At 37.1% G+C, this 12,500-nt stretch overlaps 1 protein-coding gene across 2 annotated transcripts in view; it reads left to right on the forward strand.

The window, feature by feature from the left end:
* The window catches only part of LOC136831461 (uncharacterized), a 174,069-nt gene that overhangs the window by 103,855 nt on the left and 57,714 nt on the right, over positions 1 to 12,500 (forward strand). The window lies entirely within an intron of this gene.

Below are 12,500 nucleotides of genomic sequence, written 5' to 3' on the forward strand. Positions count from 1 at the left end.
CACTTTTGTCTGTCCACACTTTTTCTGTCCGCCCTCAGATCTTAAAAACTACTGAGGCTAGAGGGTTGCAAATTGGTATGTTGATCATCCAACCCTCCAATCATCAAACTTACCAATTTGCAGACCTCGAGCTTCAGTAGTTTTATTTTATCTAAGGTTAAAGTTAGCCATAATCGTGCCACTGGCAACGATATAGGCAGGCCACCACTAGGCCGTGGTTAAAGTTTCATGGACCGCGGCTCATACAGCATTATACTGAGACCACCGAAAAATATATCTATTTTCGGTGGCCTTGATTATGCGCTACAGAAAACTCGATTGCGCTAAAGAAACTTCGGCTGTTATCAGAAGTTTATCATCCTTCTGAAAACTACCATAAATTATGGAATAGTCATAACAAAGATAAGTAGGTTGGAATTCTCTTATTTGTTCTTTGTTCCTCAGGACATTTGATTTCTCTCTCTCTCTCTCTCTCTCTCTCTCTCTCTCTCTCTCTCTCTCTCTCAAAATGATTCATTCATCTGTTTTATGCAAATATGATGACGCCAATTCATAATCTGAGAGCGGCAATGGTATGGACAAAGCATTGTCGTTACTGACCACAAGCGCCCCCGCCCCCTCCCCCTAAAATAAAAGGGGGGGGAGTGGGTGGAGGGAGGAGGACCGTGCCACCGAAGCGTACCCATTTGAGGTACCGCTTGAAGAGGTCACAAATCGCGTCCATCTTTTTATTCCGAGGCTGGTAATGAAGTGTACCCTTATAAAGCTTCCTTCTTTTCGGCCTTTTGTCGACGTGGTCCTCCTTTCCTCTCCTTTTCGCATTGTTGGCCTCTAACAAAACCAGGCTGATGGAGGCGAAGAATGAAAGTCGAGGAGGGTGTGCCAGATGTTTTATTTAACAGGAAGAACAAATAAGTCATCTCAGGACAAAAACTTGTATTGGGCGTGGAAAGGCCAAGTTAGGAAGAGGGATTATATGGAGCTTTAATGACGTTTGTTTATCTGTCCGTCTGTCAGTCTGGGAGGAGAGAGAGAGAGAGAGAGAGAGAGAGAGAGAGAGAGACTAAGAGACATAGGAAGAGATAAGAAAGACCCCGTTCTCATTAAGACCACAGCCATGCATGCGTGGGAAGCAATACTTGATGCCTTGTGAATGCATGGGAACTTCTGACAAAAAAAAAAAGTAAAATAAAACAAAATAAAAACGAGGTGACTCGCTCTCCTTAGTGTCTTACATTAGCCATATTTCCCTTCTGAATTTATGTGTGCGTGGGGGCACGACCTAAACCTAACTGTCGGGGACGTAGGATGTATTATAAACAACTATTCCCGTCGGCGCGTTTGACTGACATCCTTTGGAAGTGGATTCTATTGACAGTGTAAACGCGGTTCCTTGGTTACGTATCACATGGTGCATTCTCTGATGCGGCGGAGGCGAAGATCGTTAGTTTTTTCTCTTCTTGTCTTTTGTTTCTTTATTCATTACTCAGTGTTAGTTTGGTGTATTTTACGTCTAACGCTTCTTGATCTCACGCTTAGTTTCTGTCTGCTTTTTGTTTCGTGATAATAATAATAATAATATAATGATAATAATAATAATAATTTGAAAGTATTTACCATCATTTAACGATTGTCTTCAGTTTAAGCTGGCAAAATGCCATGTGAATGTGAACAGAATTCGCTCCTTTTAGTGCTGAGATTATCATTACTTTCCTTACAATGTCTTTTGTAGCTTTCCTTGAAACGTGGAATGTTTAAATATGTGTTTTAATATTTCCCTTAAGGCAAAATCGTAAGTTGTGGTAGTTATTCTCACTATCACAGTTTCAGTTAAGCCAGAGTCAGATGGTAAAGTAAGACAGAAAGAAAAGATAGTTTTAGGCAGGGCAGTGTTAAACAGCAATGCAGTTGTAAAGATAGTTTCAAATAAGAGCATGTCAGATACGCAGCATATCTACAGTAGATAGGAAGACAAAGATAGTTTAAAGGGAGGCAAATATAGATAGGAAGATCTAGTTGTAAGGGAAGCATATATACCAGAGATTGGAAGATATGGTTTAAATTGGGGCTAATATAGATAGAGATAGAAAGTTTGAAGGGAAGCATATACGCAGTAGTTAGCAAGATAATGATAGTTTTAAGGAAGGCAGATGCTGATGGCAATATAAAGACAGTTTTAAAGGACACAGATATAGATAGGATAAAGACAGTTTTAAAGACACAGATATAGATAGGATAAAGACAGTTTTAAAGACACAGATATAGATAGGATAATAAAGATAGTTTCAGAGAATGCAGGTGTAGACAGGAAGATGAGGGTAGTTTTAAGGGCGGCATATATAGTTAGATGGTTATAAGGAGGGCAGATACAGTTTGGAAGATAAAGATAGTGTTAATGGAGGCAGGTATAGATAAGAAGATAAAGATAGTTTTAATGGAGGCAGGTATAGATAAGAAGATAAAGATAGTGTTAGTGGAGGCAGGTATAGATAAGAAGATAAAGATCATTTTAATGGAGGCAGATATAGATAAGAAGATGAAGATAGTTTTAATGGAGGCAGGTATAGATAAGGAGATAAAGATAGTTTTAATGGAGGCAGGTATAGATAAGGAGATAAAGATAGTTTTAATGGAGGCAGATATAGATAAGGAGATAAAGATAGTTTTAATGGAGGCAGATATAGATAAGAAGATAAAGATAGTTTAAATGGAGGCAGGTATAGATAAGAAGATAAAGATAATTTTAAAGGAGGCAGATGTAGATACGAAGATAAAGATAGTTTTAAAGGAGGCAGGTATAGATAAGAAGATAAAGATAGTTTTAAAGGAGGCAGATATAAATACGAAGATAAAGATAGTTTTAAAGGAGGCAGATGCAGATAAGACGCTAAAGATAGGCTTTAAGGGAGGCAGGCGGACAGAAACAGCGAATGCTAGATGCAAAAGTAGTTCCAAGTAAGGTGAAAATGGCATAAAGGAAGGAGAATACTGTGATACGCATCAAGATAGTCTTGAGAGCGGATGATGCACATAACAGACAGTTTTGATTAAGGGATTAAGGTATAACTTCAAGTAAGCTAGATACTTTTGTGAATAATATCAGGAACTGCGGAGGTCCTTTATTCCTCACAGACGGTGGAGTGTGGAAGAGCCTCCCAAAGGAAATCGTACTAGTCTCCTTGCATTTTAATACATTTTTATCTATTTGTTAATTTATCATTTTTTTTCTTCTTTTTTAGTAAGTGGTATCTCTTCGTTGTGTATTTCCCTTTACCTCCTCTTACTACTTCCTAATGAACACCATATTCTTTGGAAGCTTGAATTTTAAGTCAGTGGCCCCTGTGAGCTTGTTCCATACGAATAGAGTTCATCTTCTGAATAATGATAATAACAATCTAGCAATAAGGACGGATACAGATAGATTGAGAGAAATATTTTTAAATAGTTTCAGTTCATCGTCGACTGAAATATGTAAGACTGAATACTCCTGAGACGTAAACTGATTGACACATAGAAGTAGATCACTGAACCTGATATTGTTAAACTAGCTGTACATTATAAAAATACAAACATTTATGGTTGGTCTTAAATTCTTTCATATGGCAGTATAGTATTAACGTAACTATAGTTGCCGAATATGTTAGTAAAGGAGCGAGAAACATCATTCCAGTGATTTATGTGATCATTATCTGGGATAAAAAAATAAAAAAGATAAAAACGCTAACGAGGAAGACGAGATATCACTAAAAAGGAAGCGGGTTTGGCGGGAAATTGACCAACATTCGGCTACATCTTGCTTAAAGATGCTACCCCGCTCGTCTGTTAGTTTAGCTACAAATGCGTTCTAAAACCCAATATAGAGTTGCAGTGTTAACATGTCCAAGGGAAACCTCTCTCTCTCTCTCTCTCTCTCTCTCTCTCTCTCTCTCTCTCTCTCTCTCTCTCTCAGGGTGAAACCTTGGCAACAACCCATCTGTCGCGAATGGTAATGAGTAAACTTAGTATTTTCTCGCACTTGGCCTTTCTTAGCTTACTGTAGGGAAGGTTTACTTGCGTTGTTTGATTTCCTCTCAACGCCATCCGCCCAAAGGATGGAATTAGTTGTCAAAAATGAAAGTTGGGGGTCAGCTGGTCCTTTTTACTCCCGCCAGAAAGAACCAAAAACGGACATGGGCGATATATTTCATTCAGGATAAGTCCCCCTTTTCTCTCTCTCTCTTTCTCTCCTCGAGCTTTCATTTTCATGGGGCGTCAGGGATACTTTTGGGATGGTGAGGACGTTCGTGCAGTCACCAAAGACGTCTCGGCTCTCGAAAAAGACCCATAGTATCCAGCAGGTGTTTTTAAAACAAGTGAATCTGGAGCATGGTAATCGTTCGCTGTGGAGGAGTCTGGCATCTCGCGCGGGACTCAGATCAATGCTACCAATGCAGGAACGGAGTCTTGCATTCAAACCGCGTACCCATAACACCGCCCAAATTATTGCTTTTGTCCCTGTTCCTTTCGAAAGGCGTTCCGCAGGGTCGTACTACAAACCCCACTGACGTCACTTGCGGAAAGGCTAAGCCTAAGCCATCGATAGGCGTCATGTGGATGATAGCTCTCCGGAGGTTTGAGGACTGCGGTCCCCTGGGGTGTTGGTAGTACTACTTGAACTACCGTAAATGGTGTATACTGGGATGGAAGCCAACGTACTAAATGTCATATCACAGACGGTGCCGGCGCCCAAGTAACCTGATATGGGGACATTCCCTCCTCATGTTACCCCCTTCCCCTCCTTTTACTCGCAGAGAGACGCACACGCACACACGCACACACGCAGTACTCTTCAGATCCGAAGGAGGAAGCTGGGTTTGTTGGGGGCTGGTATATGGGAGGGAGGTGTATTAGCCAATAATGTAAAAGAGAAGTATTAGGCCTATTCTTTCTTACCTACTTTATGTGACCGATTTTTTAAATTTTATATTTTTATGTACATGTTGAAGTCTTTCATTTAAGAGAGATATAAAATATATTCTTTTCCTCCAAAGGAATATTATTTGTCAAGCAACGATTTGACGTCATCTCGCAGTGATTGTTTGATAAGGCAGATGTTTGGAGTATATCCAGCAGGTGCCCTCTCAACCTGATCACCCCTGCACTCTTGACCCGGTGGGAGGAATGGCAAGTCACGGGTAATAACCCACGGGTGATTCACCCAGGACCCACCTATTCACCCATCCCCACCCGGCAAGGTCCTTGAGAAAAATAAAACCCTATCGGCTTACGTTCACCTGGTTACGAGAACTCATAACAGATGACATACTTGTTACGGCTCTCTCTCTCTCTCTCTCTCTCTCTCTCTCTCTCTCTCTCTCTCTCTCTCTCTCTCTGTAAGTTTATCATTGTGTGCGTTTGTGAGTAATGTATTGAACTACCGCATGCGTATGCATAGGTATGATGAATACCCACAAAATTCATTTTATTTTGCTCTACATAGCTATTATCTTTGGTAAGGGGTGGCACCAGAAGTTTTCAGCAAGCTTATTGGGATGAGGCTGCTAGCCCCACGCTCAACCCATCCCGTTGATTTTTAGAGGGCTCATGTGCTGAAAGCGTATGGCACTTATGATCACCCATAAAAATTCTGACCACCTTACCTAGAAAAAAAAACTATGAAGGTTGACCTAAAAAAATCAAGACTGCTCAGTTTTTCCCTTCATCATCAGATGAATGTAATTACTTTATACTTTCAAGCCAAGGCCTAATTATCTGACATTTTCGGGTCGCCCTGGGAGGCAATTTCTGGGACGGTATTTTAAAAGGGCCAGTGTGCCTAGAAAACATTTTGGCACTATAGCCCTTCCAATGTGGTAGCTTATCAGCTAATTTTTTTAAAAACACCCCAAGAAAAATAATGGAAATAAATTAAAGTGAAAGATATAGTTAAAATATTCCGCCTTGGACACAACAAATAACTTAGCATCAAAAGGAACTTGCTACCTCAGGGGTTAAGAGGACGTCTGGGCTTAGCCCTTAGGCGGACAGAAAACAGAACTGCTCTAAGATGAATGAAGTTTTGCCAGTCATTAGTGACAAAAAACAAGTGAGACAAAAATAAAAATCATTTGGGCGAGGAAAGGACTTCTCTTATCAGGTTTTTATCTTAAGCATAACAGTAAGCCACGCCCACTTGAGAGTGACAGATGCCAGAACTTCCAGGCAGACTAGTAAATGTCACGCAGGATTTCTAATTATCTGGCACTTTTTGCCAACTATTCCAGTCCCGTGGGGCGTGGTCCGTGGCTCAGATATAATACCACTTGATGATACAGTGGTTGGGACTTTCTACTCTGGGCTTTAAGGGCCGAGTTCGATCCCGAGAAAGCCAGAATACCATAGAGGCATGGGGTAGCAACTTCACCCCAAGACACATGATTAAAGATAGGTCATGCTTTCTGGAGCCATCCCCTCCAAGGAATGAGATGTATATTTGAAAAATTACTGTCAGATATACAGTATGCCGGCCATATATGTCATACCGTACATTGATAAATACGCGTTATAAAATTTAAATGGAAACAGTTTTACATGTAAGCGAAGATGCTTAAGTTTGTTCTTACTGTCATTATTATTATTATTATTATTATTATTATTATTATTATTATTATTATTATTATTATTATTATTATTATTATTATTATTTCTGGATAAAAGGACAAAGTAACAGAGATGTAACTGCATATTAAAAATATATAGTGTTATGTGACCTTCATCCATTTGATAACACACCTCAAATGACCTGTATTTATTGTTATTTCGTTATCATTGTTGTCATTATGAACATTAGTCAGAGTAGCAGGCACTTGCAAAGAAAAACAAGGAAACAACACTGTGATTCACTGCTAAATCCGTTGTTCCCTTCCATCACTTACATTATTACCACAGTGAGTGCCAAGTGGCACTCATCATAACTATGTTGGCACTTTCCCGTGAGAACAGCCTCTAGCAGGTAACCGAACATGTTACTCATGCGGTCAGGTTGACATTTTGCTTTTTGAAGGGAAATGGAGTTTGGCTTGATTTTATCATGCTTATTTGTTTTTTCGATTTTTTTTGTATAGAGGAGGTTTTACATACTCGATTTTTTCTGTTATTAGTATTATTATTATTATAAAATGGTTATGTTTATTGTATACAGGCAAAGATCTGTTTAAACACAATCAAACGACAGCATAATAATAATAATATATAATAATAATAATAATAATAATATATAATATAATAATAAAATAATAATTGTTAATTATTATAATAATATTAATAATATTATTATTATTATTATTATTATTATTATTATTATTATTATTATGTTATCGCTTGATTGTTTAAACAGACCTTTGCTTGTATAGATTAACCATATATAACCACTTAGATAATTTAGGTCAATATTCAAGTTTTTCACCAATTAAAATCAGTCTCCGAAGGTCGTTCTTTGACAGATATCAAACGCCTCTGCAGATCACAAATTCTCAGTGACTATGAAACCCTGTCCGTAAACATCAAACCTCTGGTGGATACTATGGTCGCCAAAGAACAATTTCGATGGACAGATTTCTAACGAACTCGATAGACGTCAAAACCTACAAAATAAAATGTAATATTTCTAGACTGAATGAAATTAAATAAATCAGATCGCTGAGTATCAGTAGGCATGTTAGAGAGCATCGTTTCTGAAGTGACCTTGTAACACCCGTCAGTCCATCAACTCACACCACGAGTGAGTAGAAATAAACCGTCCACGAATCAGTCTCTTCGTCTGCGGATTCTTGATCATGTACTATAGTCTGTGGAAATCTCTTCCCATTTATGTTTCCCCGACAACGTATAACCTTTCGTTAGGAGACGAATCTGTATTTGAATGATTGGATGTAGCGAAAAAAGTGTTACTCTCTCTCTCTCTCTCTCTCTCTCTCTCTCTCTCTCTCTCTCTCTCTCCAGAATAAATTAATAAAAAGGGAATGTTCTTTGGAAGGGGGATCTCATGTAAACAAACAAAAAGCTGCGACAGAGATCAGAGTCCCATTTCCATACGAGCGACCGCAGCTACCAGCATTACGTCTCCGTCATCTCTGTGGAAGGTCGCGGGTTACTCTATAAATTCAGTTACAAGGTGATGTTCTGTCTCCCTCTCTATTCATACATATGTGCATTACATGTATGTATGTGTGTGTATATATATATATATATATATATATATATATATATATATATATATATATATATATATATATATATATATATATATATATATATATATATGTACATATACAGTAAATGTATATATATATATATATAATATATATATATATATATAATATATATATATATTTATATTATATATATAAATGTAATATTTATATTATATATTATAACTATATATATATAATATATACATACATATAAAATGTGTGTTGACGCAAACCCGTTGCAGAAGCGAATGCCTTGTCCTTAGACCCAGATGTAATTGGAGAGGGCGATTAATCATTGCCATGTAAAGAAGGCCTTGGATAGCCAGCATTCCTCGGCCCTATTGAAGTCATGAAAATGTCAACGTGAGGGAGAAAAATAGGGACGGTTTATCTTGTCCTTCCTCTCCTCCTCCTCCTCCTCCTCCTCCTCCTCCTCCTCCTCCTCCTCCTCCTCCAACGATTCCTCTTCTGTGATTTAGTCTTTATTTCCATCCAACATGTCTTTCAAATGCTTATTCAAGACGATTGTAATTCATGCTCAACTATCACGACTGCGTAACAACACGCAGAGAATATTAGACGCGTACTCAGGTATGGTTAAATCTCATCACGGCAATCTACGTATATGACACCGAAACCATTCTCTCTCTCTCTCTCTCTCTCTCTCTCTCTCTCTCTCTCTCTCTCTCTCTCTCTCTCTCTCATGTGATGTTGGCAAGGGTTTGGCTTTACATTTTCTTTTTTTATAAGAGATCTGACGACATTACGGGAGGCTGCGTTATAGGTCCATAGCGATGTGGAGAGTCTCTCTCAAGCCATATCGGGTATCCAAGTGTGATCTCTTGTAATGGCCGAGTCGGTGCCACACTTTGATATGTTTCAGCCCCATGGACTGCTATTGCTGCTAATATTCTCTCTCTCTCTCTCTCTCTCTCTCTCTCTCTCTCTCTCTCTCTCTCTCTCTCTCTCTCTCTCTGGTTTATTGTTTCTTTTTTAACTCTGCTTAGCGTAATGCTTTTTCCCCTGCCAAGTTGGTGACTACCTTCTGGCTCTTGTTTAATGCTGCTTTGTTTTGTCGAAAATTGTGCTCGGTTTTTTCATTCGTGTTGGCATCTCGTGTGGAGAGTGTGTTCAGTTTTCCCTGTCCTCGATTTTTCGTTGAATAGGATTAATTTTTTACTCTTAATTACTTGTGTTTTCTTCAAGGGAAGAGTAATTGAATTTGGAAATGAAATTCTCCGTTACTTTTTAACTCTGTTTTATTTCCTTTTTGTTTCTTCAGAGATTTCTTCCAATTTGATTTCTTTTTGTTTTAATTAATAATAATAATTGTTTTAATAATAAATAATTCTCCATTTCTTTTTAACTCTGTTTTATTTATATTTTGTTTTTCCAAGATTCTCCTTCTTTCATTTGATCATTCTTTTAATAGTAATGATAATTCTCCATTTCTTTTTAACTCTGTTTTATTTATATTTTGTTTCTTCAAAGATTCTCCTTCCTTCATTTGATCATTCTTTTAATAATAATAATAATAATAATAATAATAATAATTCTCCATTTCTTTTTAACTCTGTTTTATTTATATTTTGTTTCTTCCAAGATTCTCCTTCCTTCATTTGATCATTCTTTTAATAATAATGTTAATGATGCTTTTCCTTTAGTTTCCTTGCGCGTTTTCTTTAATTTTCCACGAATCATTATGTTTGTTCTATTTCCCATCCTGATTTGTGCCAGTCTTCGTGTGTTTGAAGTTTGCATCCTGTGTCTTCGCTTTTTGTTTTTGTTTTTTGTTGTCTTCAGTGTGTCCAGTTATTTTCTCTGTCTTTTTCCTTTCTTGCTTTCCGCTTTCTTTTCTCATTTCGGTCTATTTAGCTTCGTGTTTTTTGTTGTATTGTCTCAATTTTTTTTATCTGAATTCTTTCTATTTTTTTAGCTTGTTCTTATTTTCATCATTCATTCTGTATTTGCAATTTTTTGCACTTTGCCAGCTGCCTCAGTTACCCGCTTTTATTATTTTTTCTTCAGACGTTCCCCAGTTTCTGGGGACCTTTCCATCTTCCCCTTTTTCTATTTCAAGTCCTCCTTTTTGTATTTCAAGTCATACTTTCAGAAAGTCTAACACACCTCTCTTGCAAATTCCTCCTTTCATTCTTTGCTCTATGTAAGTCAAGTTTTAAGAACATCTAAAATCCCCTTCTGAGATAGTTCCGTCCTTCACCCCCCCCTCCCCTCCGTATAAGTAACCGTATCCATAAGCCATGAATAAACCACCTCCTTTCAGTAAAAACTTCATCTCGTGATTGGCTATTCCTTGGCTATTCCTCCCTGAGTCCCTCAGCGGTTAATTAACTATTCGTCATTTTACAGAAATCTGTACCCATTATTTTCATGTTCTTTTATGTTCTGTCCGTACCCCATTAATGTCTTCCATTTGTTAACTTAATTATTTGATTATATACCTACCCATTTGTTAACTTAATTATTTGATTATATATATATATATATATATATATATATATATATATATATATATATATATATATATATATATATATATATATATATATATATATATATATATTTGTGTGGAGTACAAACTGAGTCTGACGGGTTGACACTCGTGTTCGCTATGCTCTGGCCTTTTAAGTTGACACTTCTCGTCCCGTAAGTAATTGTTTGCCGATTAGCAACGATTTTTCCAATAAACAATAACTTCTAGCCCTATGAGCAGCTGTTTCTTGCACCCTGAATACTCACTATAGTCCCCATAGATAACTATTTCTTCACCCATTAATAATGCGTCCTGGCCGCATAATTAATTATTTTTTCTCCCGTAAACAACTTTGATAATCACGCGAACGCGATAATCTTGTATTATAATCACTCGCGGAATAAGCAGAACAAATTTACAACACGAGCCGATTATAACCAACTCCCCTCCCGGATATATCGTAGGGCGTGGAGGAAGAAGGTCAGGGAAGACCCTGGGGAGAGGGGAGGGGGGGGCAGAAGGTGTCCCTTCAAAAGGGCGCCTCGCCCCTGCAGGAGGATTGTCTTGTGACGTTTTAAAGACGCTTAAGTATAGGGCGTACCAATTAAACGTCGCCGGTTCCAAGGAGGTTCTAGTGCAAATATTTATCATAATGTTTCTCTCTCTCTCTCTCTCTCTCTCTCTCTCTCTCTCTCTCTCTCTCTCTCTCTCTCTCTCTCTCTCAGGTTACGTAACATTATGCTCCCGTTCCCTTTTTGGAATCGCGATTCGCTTTATTTTATTTGCACAAGAAAGGAGTTATTATTATTATTATTATTATTATTATTATTATTATTATTATTATTATTATTATTATTAGTGTTTTGTTGTTGATGATGTGATGATGTATTTATTATTATTACCATTGCCGTTCTTAGAAAATATGTATAGCTTTATGGTTATATTCCTGTTTGTCATTTTGATGAGAGAGAGAGAGAGAGAGAGAGAGAGAGAGAGAGAGAGAGAGAGAGAGAGAGAGAGAGAGAACGAGAGAACAGCATAGGTAGTAAACACACTTTATTGTTAGTAATAACTTTAGTCTGCATCAAAATAACCGTAATATTTTACGCTAGGCGTTTTCCTTGAGGATTCCATATTTATTATTTATAAACACTCAGTCCAAAAGTAACTTGAAAGTTAGTTTTACTGGAAGTGTGTATTAAATGCACTTCCATATATTTTGTTTAAGCGAAAATCCACGTTCACATTGAACGGAGTGCTCCATTAGCCTACCATTTACTAATTTATCCTAGACTAACTTTTCACTAAATTCAACTATGTACAAGAGTGATTAGTCATGCAGTAAATTAACTGAGAAAACCTACCATTTGTTAACTATGATTACAATGGAATTGTCTTAGTTATTCATTTAACTATTCTTAGTCATTTGTTAGCTGTGCGTAGAATGGAATTGTCTTAGTTATTCATTTAACTATTCTTATTCATTTGTTATTCATTTAACTATTATTCATTTAACTTTCATTTTAGTTAGTTGTGCTCAAAATGGAAATGTCTTAGTTATTCATTTAACGATTCTTATTCATTTGTTAGCTGTGCATAGAATGGAATTGTCTTAGTTATTCATTTAACTATTCTTATTCATTTGTTAGTTGTGCTTAAAATGGAAATGTCTTAGTTATTCATTTAACGATTCTTATTCATTTGTTAGCTGTGCACAGAATGGAATTGTCTTAGTTATTCATTTAACTATTCTTAGTCATTTGTTAGCTTTGCGT

The sequence above is a fragment of the Macrobrachium rosenbergii genome, chromosome 48, assembly GCF_040412425.1.
Source record: "Macrobrachium rosenbergii isolate ZJJX-2024 chromosome 48, ASM4041242v1, whole genome shotgun sequence".
Classification (NCBI taxonomy): Eukaryota; Metazoa; Arthropoda; class Malacostraca; order Decapoda; family Palaemonidae; genus Macrobrachium; species Macrobrachium rosenbergii.